At 39.3% G+C, this 17,938-nt stretch overlaps 1 long non-coding RNA gene across 1 annotated transcript in view; it reads right to left on the bottom strand.

Annotated features, from left to right (window-relative positions):
- Positions 1-14,974, bottom strand: part of LOC122162606 — a 31,277-nt gene extending 16,303 nt beyond the window's left edge. The window contains exons 1-2 of the long non-coding RNA XR_006169606.1: positions 14,844-14,974; positions 9,318-9,393 (exon numbers count right to left, since the gene is read on the bottom strand). This is a non-coding gene — a long non-coding RNA (uncharacterized LOC122162606). The remainder of the gene's footprint in view (positions 1-9,317; positions 9,394-14,843) is intronic.
- Positions 14,975-17,938: the final 2,964 nt, after the last annotated feature.

Below are 17,938 nucleotides of genomic sequence, written 5' to 3'. Positions count from 1 at the left end.
CACCAGCTTTGGAACTCTTAGTGTCAAGATATATTTCTTTTAATAGAAATAAATATATATGAATAAATAATGTAGCAAAATACATATCATCAGTGGTGTTCGGAAGTGCACCAATATGAATCTGCTATTTTATATATAAACAGTTCATTTTACACACGTCATGGAGAAGAATAAATAAATTTTTGGGTCCCTTCTTCCTTCCTGTGTTGCTTTTATTCTGTTTTCTCACAGTTGAGATATACTCATGATTTATTATATTTTTTTAGAAAACTAAAACATAGTAAAGTGCAAGACTATCTGCATCCTTGTACAAACAACTCCTTCCAATGAGAAAAATCTTTTAAAATGAACATTTTTTATTACTATTATTTTTAATTCAGGCTTAGGAAATGCTATTTTTTTTCCCATAGCTCTCACATATATCTGAAAACCTTAATACGATTCTAATGTTAATGTGAATACTATTTTTTTGTTGTTGTTCAGACAGCAGCTCCCACCATATCTATTTCTTTTATTTGTGTGTCTTGACTGCCTTTCCTCTATACCCCCACATCATACCATTTATCCAGTTACCTCTTTGGGAAATGGTGTTGTCTATTCCATTTAATTAAGGAGAAACAGTTGTCATGAGTGCTCTACTTTATTTCCCAGGTCACTGATAAAACACTTGCTTTTTTCAAGCAACTTGGAGAGAAAATGATGTAAAGAACATTCCAATTATAAGCCAAATATTGATGGAAAGCAGTCCTCCTCCTGTCCCCAAGTACATTCATAGCTACATGGCTCTAGTTAAGACCTACTGCCAAATCCTTTTGTGTTTATGCAATGTTTTCATCTGAGATTTTCTTTCTTCAACTGTTGAAACGAGTCATTAGCATGTCTGTACATATAGGATGAGCTCATCTAACAACAAACATTTCTGAGGCAAAGAGATATAGAGAAGGAACTAAATGATAAGTACAAGAGGGAAATCAGAACAATTGCTTATCCTAAGTAGAGGAAAACACGTAATATGCTCAGCTATTTGTGCATGTGAAACAAGATACTAAGAGACACGCAGAAACGCTAAGGTTAACTTTCAAGATGTCTGAGTTCTTCATGAATACTTTTTTTAGATATTATCTACACTTCTTCCTTGGTTTCTGTTTTGCTGCAGGTTTTGTTGTTGTTTTTTTTTGTTTGTTTGTTTTGTTTTTTGCTGTTTTTGTACTGTATATATAGATGAATTTGGTTTTTGTTTAATTGTCTTTTTTAAACTGTAAATGTTAACTAAGCATTTAGCTTATTCTTGTGAAACTTTGACAAATAAAAAAAAAAGAATATGCTAGCTTAAAATTGCAGAAGCAACTGCAGTCTAAAGATCACATACTTTGTTTCTAAACCATCACAAGGACTTCTTGCATTTCTTCAGGTACGGTGTTTCTTTCATATATCTGTTGCAAAGAGGTTTCATTATATCAGCTCCAAAGAAGGAATGATATTCAAGAGTACCAAATTCCTTGCAGGATCACATCCCCACATATGTTATGTTGTCTACATGAGATGTTAGTTAATAAGCAGTGCAATATGATCCAACTGCTTTAGATCCTTTGAACAAGTCCCATGCCACTGGATTTGGTAACTAACCATAATGGAAAAAAAAAGTTTACACAGAGACAAAATTTAGTATGTAGGCAGGCAATGCTACCAGCTTAGGCTCTATTTTGCATCAGAAAACACTTACAATAAAGGGTAAACATGCAAAAAAGCAACTGACTCAAATATTATTGAAGTCAAAGAGTTTAACAGTGATCCTTAATCTCCGTGATTCATCAGGACTGAAATGATAGCAATTATTCAGTAGATCTAAAAATTTTAAATTCCCCTTTTTATATGCATGTTGTACAATAATCAGACAGAAGCTGTTCTGAACAAATCCTCAGGTCTCAGATAGTTTCTGATGGATTACATGGAAGATAGGGCTTTCAAAACAGGTCAGAACTGGGCTCTTTCCCCATCTTTATAACTGCCGGATTGCCTGTGTAGCATCAGACAACTCATAGCCTTGGTATCTACTAAGTATGAATCTTACTTCTTATTTATCTTTGTAAAGTATGCAGGGAAGTGAAGATCTGTTTGTTCTGTACACTTCGCTTACTTTGGGCTGCTGTTATTCCAGATTCTCAATGAAACCATTTGATAGAAAGATCTGTCAAATGGAGCTGCAGGTTCAAGCCTTCCATTACGATCAGTATGAGTGCATAGTGATGATGCTGGCTTTGAAAAAATGCTTTATCATTCCAGAAGGAGAATTGCTGACTCTGTAATAGCTTTTACTTTCCTGTATATTTATGAAATTCTCACATGACTATAGGCTGCTTGTTCTGTGACTAACAGAAGTTACTAATTGCAAGATTATAGATCTTGTTAATTATTCAAGTTGATGAATCTTATTTTCCATAATAAGCTTAGTTACGGCTTGTCAGAAACTGAGTTCTCTGACTCATGAATAAATTTACATGTCTGGAAAGATCACAGTTGATCAACTGAAGTATTCTGCTTCAACCAACATGAAATATTTCAACTGAACTTAAAATTCCTTTGAAGCACTGTAAGATAAAATTCAAAACAAGTAATTATTTTGAAATAAGAAAAAACTATTCAAAAACACAGAAATTGTAAAAGTGGGCCTTTGGATATTTTAAACTCTTCCTTTTTTTTTTTTTTTTTTTTTTAAATAAACTCAGATAAAAAATTTCTATAATTTATTCAACAGTGAAGTCTTCGTGACAGCAGTTTTCTCTGGAGGAAAACTGATAACCCTAAGTTTGATTCTATACAGTATCAGCAGCCTTAAAGTCTGGAGGGCCAATGGATACTAAATGTTGTACCAAGGGACATGGGTTAATAGAGAAATATTGGTGGTAGGTGATGATTGGATTGGGTGATCTTGGAGATCTTTTGCAACCTTTGTGATTCTATGATTCTAAAATACATCATCTTGTTGGTGTGTGACAGAACTAAACTGCCATGCAAACAGGAGCCATTCCTCTGTTGAATTTCTCTTACGTTCTCTTATGTGTTTCTTCCTACAGCTCACTTTGTGTGCCCTAAAATGATACGAAGTCTACCTAATTCTTTTCTATCATACTGTGATTAAACTGCCCCTTAAATAAAATAAGTTATGGTTCTTGAAGAAGCTATTGACCTAAAAAAAAGACTTTCAAATAGGAGTGGATCAACTGGTATCCCTTTAGGAAAGGAACTACATTTAAACTGCTGTGAGGAGGGACTCTTATCTGTGAAGGTGAAACCTATCCATACAGATAGCAGAGTATGAACATGGCTTCATATTTTAATGTTTTAAATTATAAGTAATCATACAAAAGTCAAAATTGTTCCCTGAGCACATACGTAAAGATCTTGCTCTAAAAGGAGTAACATGCCTCTTCTTTCCTTGAGCTGATGATGAGTTGTGGCTCAGGCCATACCTTTGCTCAGCCTGAGGGATTTTATCATTGAAGGAAGAAGAAGGAAAGTGCTTAGACTGCAGTTCTGACTGACATGCAGCATTTGTAAGACTGTTGGTCAGCTCACTGGCATGCTGTATAGAGGTCAGACACCATGTGGTTTTAGATTCTCCAGAATTCCTCTTTCAAATATCCTTTTTCCCAAAGAACTAATCCCACCATGTGTTTTGAACAAAGTGGAACATTGATTGGTGTCTCCTCTCTTTTTTCTGTCTTCCACTGATGTAACAGAAAATAATGTAGGAGATTGTGCTTTCCCACAGAGTGGCAATCTAACACTCCCAGGGAATTTGCCCACCTAATAGGAATTGATGCACTCACAGTTCATCCAGGCTGTGATTTGTATGGCTATAAACATTTATCACGTGTGAAACAATCACAGAATTGTAGAATCACCAAGGTTGGAAAAGACCTCTAAGATCATCCAGTCCAACCATCCATATATCAGATGCCACTCAATACAACTTCTAAATACACCCTTTCTTTTACACCCCTGTGGACCGTGACCCCACCACCTCCCTGGGCAGCCTGTTCCAGCTCCTGACCACTCTCTCAGAGAAGAAGTATTTCCTACTGTCCAACCTTAATCTACTCTGGTGCAACTCAAAGCCATTCCCTCTAATCCTATCATTAGTTACATGGGAGAAGAGCTGACCTCCACCTTACCATAACCCCCCCTCTAGGTCACCAATAAAGATATTGAACAGGACAGGCCCCAGTACCGCCTCCTGGGGAGAACCACTCATGACCAGATGCCACCTGGATTCGATTCTATTCACCATCACTTGCTGAGCCCAGCCATCCAGCCATTTCTTTACCCAGCAAAGAATGTACCTGTCCAAGCCACGGACTGCCAGCTTCTCCAGGAGAATACTGTGGGAAACTGTGTAAAAAGCTTTGTGAAGTCTAGGTACACTAGACAGTCTTTCCCTCACCCACTGGGCGAGTCACTCGATCTTAAAGGAGATCAGGTTGGTCAAGCAGGACCTGCCTTTTATGAACCCACGCTGACTAAGCCTGATGCCCTGGTTGTCCCTCTCATGGTGTGTGATCTCCTTCAGGATGATTTGCTTCATAACCTTTCCTGACACCAAGGTCAGGCTGACAGGCCTGCAGTTCCCTGAATTCTCTTTAGGACCCGTCCTGTAGATGGGAGTCACACTGGCAAGTCTCCAATCATCTGGATCCTCTCCAGTTAACCTGAAACACTGATAGATGGTGGAAAGTGGCTTGCCTATCACCTTCACAAGCTTTCTCAGCACCCTCATGTGGATCCCATCTAGCCTCATGGACTTGTCCAGGTGGAGTAGAAGGTCTCTGTTTCCACCTGAATCGTGGGATGTTTATTCTGCTCCCCATCCAAGACTTCCAGGTCAGAGGGTAGAGTACCCCAAGAATAACTGGTCTGACTTTTAAAGACATACATAAAGAAGGTATTGAAAACCTCAGCCTTTTCCTTATCCTCAGTGGCAATACTCCCTACCACATCCAGTAAAGGATAGAGATTTTCCTTAGCCCTTCTCTTACTGCTCATATATTTGTAAAAATGTTTTTTGTTCTCTTTTACTCAATGGCCAAGTTGAGTTCAAGCTGGGCTTTTGCCTTTCTAGTTTTCTCCCTGCACATCCTAACAACTTCTCTCAAGCTCTCCTCCAGTGGTCCATTCCTTAGAAAGACTATTTTTTTTCTCCTGGAACCTCAGGAAAACTCCCTGTTCATCCATGCTGATCCTTCTGGCTGGCTCATCTTGTGGCACATGGGGACAGTCTGCTTCTGCAGCTTTAAGACTTCCATCTTGAGGGAAGAACTACAGGCCAGTGAGTCTCACCTCTGTACCTGGGAAGACCATGGAACAGGTCCTCCTGAACAACATGCTTGTTCACATGAGGAATGAATGTGTGATCCGAGATGGCCACATGACTTCATCAGGAGAAGGTCATGCTTAACAAATCTGGTGGCCTCCTTTGATGGAGTGATGGCATTGGTGGACAAGAGAAAGGCAACCGATGTCATTTACCTGGGCTTGAGCAAGGCCCTTGACATGGTCCCCCACCACACCCTTATCTCCAAATTGGAGGGATGTGGACTTGATGGGTGGACCACCTGATGGATAAGAAATTTGTTGAAAGGTCACAGACAGAGGATGGTAATTAATGGTTCTGTGTCTAGGTTGAGGCTGGTAATGAGTGGCTCCCTCAGGGGTCTGTCTTGGGACTAGTGTTCTTTAACATCCTCATCAATGACATTGATGACAGAATCAAGTGCAGCCTCAGGGAGTTTGCTGACAACACCAAGCTGAGTGGTGCGACTGACACGGTGGAAGGAAGGAATGCCATCCAGAGGGACCTGAACAGACTCGAAAGGTGGGCCTTAGTAAACCTAATAAGATTCAATACAGAAAGTGCAAGGTTTTGCACTTGGACCAGAGAAATCCCATACAAACATGAAGAATCAGTCCTTGAGAGCAGCCCTGCAGAGAAGGACCTGGGAGTCCTGATGGATGAAAAACTTAACATGAGCCAGCAGTGTGCTCTTGCAGCTCAGAAAGCAAATGGTATCCTGGGCTCCATCAGAAGAGAGGTGGCCAGCAGGGACAGGGAGGTGATTGTCCCTCTCTACTCTGCTCTTGTGAAGCCCCACCTGGAGTACTGCTTCCAAGTCTGGAGTCCCCAGTACAAGGAAGACAGAGAGCTGTTGGAGAGGGTCCAGAGGAGGGCCATAAAGATGATCAGGGGACTGGAGCACCTCCCCTACCAAGACAGGCTGAGGGAGCTGGGCTTGTTCAGCATGGAGAAAAGAAGGCTGCGGGGTGACATTGCAGCCTTTCAGTATCTGAAGGGAGCCTATAAACAGGAGGGAAGTCAACTCTTTGAAAGGGTAGATAACAGCAGGACAAAGGGAAATGGTTTGAAGTTGAAGGAGGGAAGATTGAGGTTGGATGTCAGTGTGTGATGACAGTGGTGAGGTGCTGGAACAGCTGCCCAGAGAGATGGTGGATGCCCCGTCCCCAGAGGTGTTCAAGGCCAGATTGGATGGGGCCCTAAGCAACCTGGTCTAGTATTAAATGGGGAGGTCGGTGGCCCTGCATGTGGCAGGGGGGTTGGAGATTCATGATCCTTGAGGTCCCTCCCAGCCCAGGCCCCCACTGGGATTTCTGTCTTGTTGGCCCATTTCCTGATCCTTACCCAGAGAGACTCAACCTCAATCATTCCCAGCCCCAAGCTCTACAAAATCAAGGCATTCTCTATCAAGGCCACATCACCACTCCTCCTTTCTTGCCTATCCCTTCTGAAGATCTCACAGCCATCTATTGCAGCACTCCAGTCATGGGAGCAATCTCACTATGTTTCTGTAACATGTTTCCGTAATGGCAACTAAGTCATAGTTTGCCTGCTTCACAGTGGCTTCCAGCTCCTGCTGTTTGTTGCCCACTCTGCGTGCAGTGGTGTAGATGCACTTCAGCTGAGCCCCCTGCCTCACCCCAAATTCCACCATTGTTCCACTAGGCTCATCTCTAGCAGGCCTGGTTTTATCCCTTTCCTCCTTCACATCTAGTTTAAAGCCCTCTCAAGGAGCCCTGCCAGCTCCTGGGCTAGGGTTCATTTACCTTTTTGACACAGGTGAGACCCACCTGCAGCCCTCAGGTCAGGTGCTGAGTAAACAACCCCATGGTTAAAAAAAACGAAATTGCTGCATTTGCATCAGTCTCTCAGCCATGGACTTACAAGATGGATTCTTCTGCTCCTCTCGTCCTTCCTTCTTTACAACTGAAGGAATAAAGGAAAATAGGACCTGTGTGCTCACTCCGATCACTAACTGCCCCAGTCCCCTGGAATCCTTTTTGATAATCATCAGGCTTCTTTCAGTGACTTTATTGCTGAGAAAGAACTATCAATAAAGGCCTGAACTGTAAATAAAGGATAACAATCAGAGAGATGAATCAGACTGGGAAGTTCCCTAGAAATACCCCTGACCAGGGCCCCAGGAAGGCAGCATGCTTCCCTGCAGGCAGGGTTGGGCTGACATGTAGGGCCCTCTGTTCCTCTCAGGAGGAGCTGCTCACCACAGTCACCCTTCTGTCCTTCTTGGCAGACACCGTCTGGAGGTGTGGGGTTGACCACCTCTCCCTCAAAAACCTCATGGGTGGACCTTCCTCACCTCTGCCTCAAGTTCCAGAACCTCAAACTTACTAGGTAGGGCACCTGGGCAACTGAGGTGGGTCGGCAATGGGTTTTCCTATCACACCAAGCTGGCACCTGTTTCCACTCCTCTCCTTTAAATCACCTACCTCTGCTCGATGATGGCCAGGGGAGGGGGCCCACTAACATTTGTGGGGTATCACGCCCAGGTCTTCCTTGCAAATTCGGCAGAGATTGTTGACCTATCTATCTCTTCTTGCACTCTCTGATACTCATTAATCTCTCCACCTCCTCCCTGAGCTCCACCACCACACAGAGCAGATCAACCACCTGCTCAGATATCATGCATGTGGAATATCTGCTGCCCTTCAGAGGCAGCAGCAGGCTCAGACACTCACTGCAAACAGAGACTTGAACTGCACTGCACCTCTTTAGGTGGGTGCTCTGTCTGAGTCGCCACATTTTTTTTTGCCAGAGCTTTCTGCCTAATGTCAATAAAATATCTTTCATAATTAAATTAAAAACAAAGGTACCAAAATTGAGAACATATCTAAAGAAAAGCCCCAGGTAACATGTCTTAGCAATAGTCCTGCAGCCAGTTCAGTAACTGGAACGCCCAAACAAAAGACATGGAGTTTGATTTTCTTCCTTTAAATACAGTCGGTTGGTAACTTTGAACTCTAACACAATTGTTTATTTTTCATCACTCACTTTAATGACTGTGACTGCCAGATTCTTTCCATTTTAACCGATACTGTGTCTCTCTCACTCAAGGTTATTGATACCTTGCTAATTTCATGATTAAAATTATCATTAAGTCTCCATTTTTTGATTCGGCTTTGAAATTTATTGGTCTGAATGATATCACAAAGGAGAAAGAAGTTCCGTTTAGTCCTGGAAAATATACTGCTGTAACTTTTCCTTTTGAGAGCAGTATGAACTTCAGCTGCTTTTGTGTTATGTTTTAAACTCAGCAATTTCAATTAAGAAAATTCCAATTCTGTGAAGTTTCTCTGAAATTCATCACGGCACTATGGCCATTTGGTAATTTTGGTAAATACTTTTAAGGGCTGCTAGCAACTAGAATAGTCTGGGACTTAATATCTGCTACCAGCTGCTGCATCTTCTTTTCACTGTGCTCTAAAGTTTGTTCCAGTTGGTTTATCTTCTCATGCTGCAATGAAACTTGAGTAGACAACACCAGAATCAAACACAGTCTACTGTCTCTATTCTCCACTGATCTGAGGTTGCTACAGAGCTCTCCTGTAACTTTCCTTTAAAACAAGCCTTTAAAATAAAAGATCAATTCAACTCTAATCTGATTTGGCATAAATAAGAAATTTCCTTTTTCTCTCATTGCTTTGTTACTCACATTCTTAGAAAGGTAAAAATCAGGCTAAAGACTTGCAAACAGTGCTACAAGTGTAGCTTCCTGCTGGAAAAAATGCTGAAATTAAACATACACCACCTGTATCTGAGGGTTCTAATTCCTTTTTACCTGTTTTTTTTACAACTGAGTATTTTTATACCGAGTGTATGAAGACAGGTTGGTGCCTCCAGTGCAAGCAGCTAACAATTATGGTGATACTGACAAAGAAGTATTTGGAATGGATATTGAAGAATCTTGGGGGCTTACAGTAGAATGCAGATATTCAATCTGATAACTTACTAGCTTCTCAAAGAGCAGCAACTGTTAAGATCTTCAATCCAATATCCAGGTTTTTTCCATACCATTTACTCAGTTTCTGAAAAAAATATAGAATAAAAGGGGTAAAGCAAAGAGAAGGAAAGGATATGAGACATAGTAAGTAAAGTGTCTGCAGCAACTACAGAACTTGAGGAAAAAAAATATATTGAAAGTTATAGTTCCAAATGAAGATGAAGAACACAAGTGCATCCAGAATGCATCTTCTGTGGATCATATAAATAGATCGTATAACTGCAGTGTAAAGCTAAGGCTTTGTACAATAAAAAGTAACTTGAAATGTAACATACCTGAGAAGCATGCTTTTATTGTTAGCAGCCATAATCCAGGAAGCATTTGTTAAACAAAGGAGCATTCAACAGTAAAAGCCCAAAAATGGTAGACGTAAAGTACTTGCATCTCTGAAATCCTCACAGAGTCAAACAAAAGCAGATTTTAAGACAGGAAAGTTCCTTATGTCATGGATTTTAAAACCATTCCTATTCTACTCTAACTCTCTTAACCAATGTTAAGAGAGAAAAAAAGACAAAATAGATACAACAAAAATGCAGTAGTTAATAGTCTACTGGCTACTGCTGCTTTGCTGCAGCATTTTCAGTAAAGCACTTGTAATTGCTGCTTCTTGTAACACTGTAGATTGATAAGATGCTATTTCTGGTATGAATTACATGTGGATCTGGGGTCAGGTTACTGAGTATTATTTATGTTTTAGAGTGGAATTTTACCAAACTAGTCACAACCTATTCTAGTTTCTGTTAGGGAAGAAAGGGTAGAACTGATCTGTTCAAGCCTGAAGAAACAAAGCTATTTGTTAGGACAGAGCTTTCTCCAAGTACATTTAATCTTCAATATAAAACAAAAAAGTCCTACTTAGTGTGTTTATTGTATACTGTTAACTTGAAAACAACATACCCTAAACATGGAAGGGCTGCAGGTATTACAACAGCTCAGTACAGCATACACGACTGAAGGCCAGATTTTTAAAGGGATGTAAGCAGCTAAATTAGTGCAAGTAACACAATTTTTTGTCTGCTTCCCTTCACTGAGGCATCCAAATTACCTGGGAAAACAGCCCCTTGGGTTATCATAGCAAGTTTTGAGTGTTTTTCAAGTTATTATTGTTGCGGACTTGGGATTTCCATAATTTTGCTTCTTTAATTATTTGAAACCACTTTCACTTATTCCTTACCTGGAGAAAAGTGGAGAAACAAATTCTGATTCTGCGGCTCTTTACAAGAGCCTCTTGCTGGTAGCTGGGTAGAAGAGTGCTGTGATGGTGGTGGAACTAGTTAGTGCTTCATTTATCATCTCCAGCCAGACCCCCAGCTTAATGTGAAATTACGCTTGATCACAGAACTGGGAGGTCCATAAGACTGCTATACAGTTGGTAGTCACAGCTCTCACCCAGATTTAACAGAAGTGCAAATAAATACTCAGGGAGGAAATCAAAGCAGAAATAAAAAAGTCAGGATTGCAACTCCTGTTTCAATTTGCTGGCTCTGGCTATAGTGACATGGAAATAAGACACAAAATCTTCAAGGACATTCTATGGAAATACAGTTTCTCCCAGTCTACCAGACATTTTCCTTTTATATTTCTGCATGTATTCATCTCTAGAGCTTGCTTATGGAAATTTTCATTTTGTCATTTAAGATAATAGGTCATTAATGCTTTGTTATTTTTAATATTAGGTGAAAAAAAATCTTTGTACAGTTACATTTGCAACCAGTGTCAGTGCCAGCGTCAGTAATAAACTCTGCTAGAAAATATTTGTCTGCCATTTCTTATCTTAGTAGCAAGTGCACAAACAGAGCTCTGTTTGTTTCAGGTTTATGACAGTGTTAAGCAAGTGTTCAATCTACCATCACTGCTTGCTCAAGAAGGAAGTTTAGATTGCACATAGAGGTCATTTGCATTTCTTCTAGAAAAATTCAGGCATAATCTCTGTAGCCTTTCCAAATCAAATATATCACAAACGCATTAAAAACTCCTTTACCACAGGCAACTCTGAGATACACACACTTAAAAGTAAGGCTAGCCTTAGTGGTCTAGGATTTCTACTGGTTTCTTTAGATAAAATGACTCATTTCCGTACTAAAAAATTCTTTGTAACTGAAGGCATTATGCTTTTTTTTTCTGCTGATCGTATTATGAATTCCTTAACTATATGCTATTTGGATATGTGGGTAACTCACTGAAGTTCACTAATATTCTAATCATAATTTTTGTTATTACTACTTTCATGTTGCTTACCTATAAAAGAAACACCATCCAATGCCTTAGAATATCATAATCTGAATACATTTGTGTGGAACTTTCTACAGTTAAGAGAAGTAATGGAACAGACATGAGGATGTTTGGCTTTTTGAATATTCTTTTTTTCATGCGTATGTAGGGGACAGCTGTGTGTTATGAATCAGTGCATGCATTTGAGCTATTTGCTACATTAAACATTTCAAAATTAATTATACAATAGTGCCACATATGTGTAATAATGCAGAGACATAATTAAGGAAATACAATATATTAAAACAGAATACTTATCAACCACACACACACAAAGGGAATTCTGAGCCCCAAGTTTTCCAGTTTCTTTAATGTGCCTCACAACATTTGACACTACAGCACTGCATTTTATGTACATTACTCTACTAGCCAGAGATTCAGCGATCAAAATTCCAGTAGGGAAAAATGGTCAAATATTGAACTAATAGAGTTAACCATTTTTAATTTAGCTACAGCAGCATCACAATCTGATGTAAATCAAAAAAGTACCCTCAAAAGCTAGAATAAAAAAAAGCTGGAGTAGTTTGTCTTTTCTGTAAGTTTGTCTTATCCCATGCTGACATTGCTAAGTTTTTGGAGGAAATATCTCAGATAAGAAGGGCTTAGCACTCTGACTGCTGGGGATAGAACTTGTAATGAAGAGACGGTTTGAGTGTCATGACATTTCTAGATTGGACAACTCAATGTATAGATAAAGATGTACAACAAATATATGCTGCCAGCAAACATACCTTGCAGTGTAGATAAGAACAAATTTGCAGGCTGCAAAAGGTCTCACCAGAAGGTAGATTCATGTAAATTCAGTGGATAAATGAATAGGACAAAATATCACAGGAAAAAATGCATAGGCAGAGTAATGGAAATGTGTATACAGTTATTCCTGAGGTGTGTATGAAGACACACTTTACAAATGTAATTGTAGTTGTTGTATATGCAGATGAAACCACTGCATGGACATATTACACAATGACTTGCTGCAGGCATGCATAAATAAACACATCATGGTATTACTAATTTGTCCACATAATACAAATGTATACAGGAAATGCAATCCTAAGAACCTGCTTAACTAGATGGTGACAGTTCATTTATACAATCCACTCAGGGGCTACTTTCTGTTATTGTGGTTTATTTTCAGAAAGTTAGGATTCATTTCCTTAGTAGCAGATAGGTTGTCAGGTGCGTATGTCTTGTTCTCCAAACTGGAAATAAGAATGGAGCCATGCAGGTAGGCAGACAACTTGGCCCAGTGAAACAGAGGGATGCATGAGGGAGCTCCTGGAAACACTGAGCAGCATACTGTAACACAGCATGCTTCTGGTTTGCTTCTATCATCAGGCTGACTAGAGCCATGGAGATTAGCAGAACTTACTGCCCTTACACCTTGCTCTGACTGCTGAACTGGCATATAATTCTGTATATGCTACAAATTCTACATATCCATACACAGAGCACAGCAAGAGTCTAAGTATCAAGGATATGTTTTTCCTCAGATTAGATCCGTTATAGATTTCTGTTACTTCAGTGTAAGTTAGAGAAGAATAAATTTCAGAACATATGAAATGTATATGTGGAGTAAGCCATTCTATGCTTTGGTGAGATGCATTTCATGCAAGACATTATCTTGGGAAATTAAAATTATTACATAAAATATCAGTATTTTTTAGATGTACACTACTCCTTTTACAGAAAACTAAAAATCTGTCTCTACCTGTAAGAACACAGTTGAACATGTCATTGTTATGCCCCATGAAAAGCAGCACATAATTTTTTTCAGGTCTTAAGACTTATCTTCTTATTTCGGTATGTTTATGAGTCAGGCAAGCTTCATCTTCCGTGAGGAACTAGAGCGGATTTCCCTAGAGCTAACACTGTACCTACAGTTGTTGGTTACAGGTATCCTATCTATGAAATAACAAAAAATGTCATGTCTTGGATGGCTACTACTGAAATACTGTCTTGGAGATAGATAAAAGACAGAAGAAAATAAGGAAGCATTCTCTGCAGTTTTCAGAGGGTCCTTACTTGCCGCCTGGTCAGTTGCTGACAGCCATGTAGAACAGATTCTGCTGTTCTGCACACGCTCTATTTTAAAGGCACTACTTGGAGAACAAGCAACTACTCTGTGGGAAGACTGATGACACAATCTGTCTCTGATTATTTTAACTTGCATCAGAGATATGTAAGATACACCTAGAGATTTGTATTCATTGTCTCAAACTCTAATTGCTTCATAGTACTTTTAATTAAAATTGTACAAGCTCAATTATTTATGCATTTGACTAACCCACCCAATTTGACAAACCCGTGTATCTTAGGGAAATGTGCAATCCACAGTACAAGTCAGAATAACCTCAGACAGATATACATGATGGCCTCCCTGTAACTGCATTTTTTTTCACTGCCCCAAGCCCAAAATATACTTCATAGAAGCACTATCTTGCTCTTCCCAGGCCATGTCACATCCACTTTGCTACACGTCCATCTGAAGGGTACCCTTCCACACTTTTTTGGGAATCCAAACCGGTGTAAAGTGGGATTCTGCCATTCAGTATTTCAAAAAGGTCATCAGAATATAATTCACTTAAATCTGATATTTTGCCAAAGGCATTCTTCTGCCTGGAAACACAGAGCCAGCCTCTTAATGGAGGATAATGACAAGAGCAGTGTCATTCCTGAAGTTCATCAGGGAATGTGGAAAAATTTGGAAAAGCCATACTGTTCTCATACAATTCAGCTTTACATTAGAGATTTCCTCTATTTTTCTTTCCTCATGGTACATTACTAAGGATATTTTCTCGAAGACAGAACCTTTGTTTAAGTATTCATTTCTCTTTTTCTACTTATTAAAAATGTGAAATCCTAATCCCCTTTTTGTGACATCACAGCAGGCCTGCTGTGGAAATTATTACACTGCCAGAACGTGGAGGACTCTGACACCAGGTAGAGAATAAACAGGAGAGGCGGATGAACTCTTGGGAAACAAGGATTCTTTTTTATCCAAATATTTTCATTAAGAAAGAACAAGGGAAGGAAAGTATATGACGTGTCTGAAGCCCAGCTGCTCTTCTAGCCAAGCATTCAAGATGATGAAGTGTGAAAAGGCCCTGCCACTCATAACAGAAAGGCTTTAGTGTTGGTTTTTGTCCCTTTTCTTTTCTTTCTATAATCTAAAGCTTGGCCTCCCATGATTTATTTACATACCTTGATTTTTCTTCTTTGAAGTCCACAGGCACCAGTAGCAGGAACAGCCACAGATAATCATTTGCTGAACTGGGCTCCAAACTGACCTCCAGAAATTTCTGCCAAGGACACAGTATTGTCTCTTACCTTAAAAAAACCCTGAGTTCTTCAAGATGTTACCAAAAAAAATGTAGGCATTATAGCTGTTTTCCGACTTGAGTGCTTTTATAACAACTTGTGTTTCAGAATTTTCCTGCATAACCATGACCTAGCTAGATACATACATCAGAGGAAAGCTGGCATTTTTGTTTGGCATTTAACCCCAGGGAAGTGGGACTTCAGTGGAAACACTGAGTGCGAAGTGGAAGTGTGCAGATTTAACCCCTCTGAGCAACTGCCTGCTGCTGTCTGATAATGGCCCATAGGGCAGGCCTTACAGATCAGCAGCTGTACTGGACTACTCCTGTGCATGCATTTTGTTGATAACAGAGAACCCACTGGAAAGGTTATCTGGATCAGCAAGAAGACATCAAGAGTTGTACGAAATAGGAATATATAATAACAGGAAATATTATTTGAGGTATACATAAGGGAGGGCCCGGTAACAGAAGGAATTTCTTAAAGCAGATCAAGTGTATCCTTTTCGTACAGACAGGTTTTTAAAGAAGGTAAAACAGAAAAGAAATGTACAGATACCTTTTTTCTAAAATATTAATGAAAAGGAAGTGGAAGATTTTAAGTAGGTAATGAGGCAAATAACAGCAGAGACTGTAAAAAAAGGAACGAAGGTTTTAGATAGCGCTGTCCAAGTGACGTTAAAGCAAAAAAAAGGTTGTAAGAAGGGTTTATGACCAACATGTAATATTCATAGCCAGGCACCAAGGATTATTAATCAGACAGATGTATCAAGTAATTGGAAAGTATACGGTAAGTTTCGCAGTGAAGGATTGCAGCTGCTTTGGAAGAGTTATCATTACAAGAAGAGATCATAATCAGTGTGGTCTAGACAGAGCTGCAGAGAAATCTGATAATTTACTCTCTATTGCTCATGAAGCATAAGTTAGAAGATCAGATAAAATTGCTGCACACAGAACAAGAGGTAGTATTTTACCAGCAACTTTTGTCTCCTATTTCATGAGTCTTTCTAGTTGAAAATACAAATAAAAGCGTAATGACAAATATACTCAGTTGGACGAAACTGTAAAAAATACAGATCTCATTATGAGTAATTGTCATACAGTCATGTTTCCCAGCAGAATCACTGCTCTCTACATTTGAGATTGACTATATCAGGTACATTAGAAAGCAACAGTGATGAACCTAAAATGCTGAAGAAAGCCATCATATTCTAAACACAAATGCCTTTATATAATCTAAACCTGTGCTAGTAACTGAACTATCTCTGCAATTTTCACTCCAAGTTCCCAGGTGTGTGTATAAGAAGGAATATAACTGTAATGTTTGCTAGAGTCAGCTGATGGAAATTACAAATCCAGATGATAGTGAAAGCAGAACAGAATGGAACTAAACTAACCAAGTAGATCTCATAGGCAAGAACTGCTGATTTTTTTTTTATTTGCGTAGCTCACCACATGATGCAGCCTGATGCCTGAGAGCTATGTAAGAGAAAAGGAGGCATGGTATCATAGCTTCATCTATTTGTCCATGGAATAAGGAACATTTCCATAGAGCTGAAAAGAGTGCTGTGGAAACCCTAGATGTAGAAAATGCAAGGACCACAAGGCAGAGTTCCTGCCTCCTCCTATGCATTTGTAGGGTATGAGAAATGCAGAAGTCATACATGAGTGTTCCAATCACATTCATCTATATACACAGGTTAAAGAAATCTACAACAACTTTCATGTCATGATTAACTAATAGTCACAGCATAGGAGGTTCTTTGTTCACTAGTGATTTCTGCTCTGAAAAATACATCTAAAAGGTAGATTTATTTTTTCTGTCAGTAGTATTTCTCTTTAATCCATCTCACAGAGACTTGGTTTATGAATCAAGAGCTTTGCTAGTTGTATCTCCATTTCCATTTATCTACCTGCTCATATTTCACCCAGTTTAAACCTTGAGAGGACAGATAAATATTTCTCTCTCAGCTGGGCTATTTAGCACAACAGGGACAAGTACGTTCACCCAAAGATGGGGAACTAACATTTCCACTGATGACTGCAGAATGCAACTAATAGGAAACTATCAGACTGTTATCAAATAATATAGCATTCAACAGAGTGGGAGCATCACTTTTTTAACTGATATTAGTTTACAAAGGACCTCTCCTCCTTCAGATGAAAACATTAGATTAGAACAGTTTATAGATCACTAGTATTCTTCTGCATATATATGTATGCCTTCATTTAGTAAAAAGTGAAAGTATTTGCCCTGGAGGTCAGTTGTTTTCTCCTTCCTCCAGAATACAATAATTATTTTAAAATATTGGAGTTGGCTTAGCCTCCCCCTATTGTTCAAAAAACAAACAAACAAAACCTTAAACTCTAGGGTATATTCACATCAAGAGTGTTCAGTCATGGATGACTGTCACTTTGCACTAACGTGACATAAAGAAGCAATACAGAGCATCCATGCTACAAAGTTCACAGTGGAAGATTGTATTTAGATCTCATACACATTTAAACAAAGCTGCAGGACTGAAGGAAGAAGACAATAATAAAGAAAGACAAATATTTCTTTTGTATCTGAGGCACATGTAAGTACCGTGTTTTTAGTTTCCAGCACATTATTAAGAAAGAAATCAACATACTTTGGGAGGAAGAACACCTTGCATGATAAACAGACTAGCTGCTTTCAGAGATTATCATAATCAAAATTGTTCTTAACCTGTGTTAATAATCTCCTGTAAACTATCTCCTAATGCCTGATTATTTTGAAGCCAGACGAACTTCACTTTTCAGAATTCTGCACAATCTCTTTGAGGAATTCTTTCCATTCCCTTCATAAACCTTTGGACTGTGTAAGAATTTCAGAAATAAACACTGCCCAAAACTCCGGATCTTCAGACAGAATTAATGTCTTGTGCTTGCTGCTTTGGTGATTCAGTATTGCCTTGAACTGTAGAGTATGGATGCTTTTAGCACACTGTATCTTGC

The sequence above is a fragment of the Centrocercus urophasianus genome, unplaced genomic scaffold (genome assembly GCF_019232065.1).
Source record: "Centrocercus urophasianus isolate 14NV4802_14NV808 unplaced genomic scaffold, USGS_Curo_1.0 seq_21, whole genome shotgun sequence".
NCBI classification, from domain to species: Eukaryota; Metazoa; Chordata; class Aves; order Galliformes; family Phasianidae; genus Centrocercus; species Centrocercus urophasianus.
Note: the sequence above shows the minus strand (reverse complement) of the source record. Positions and strands in the feature narration are given on the sequence as shown.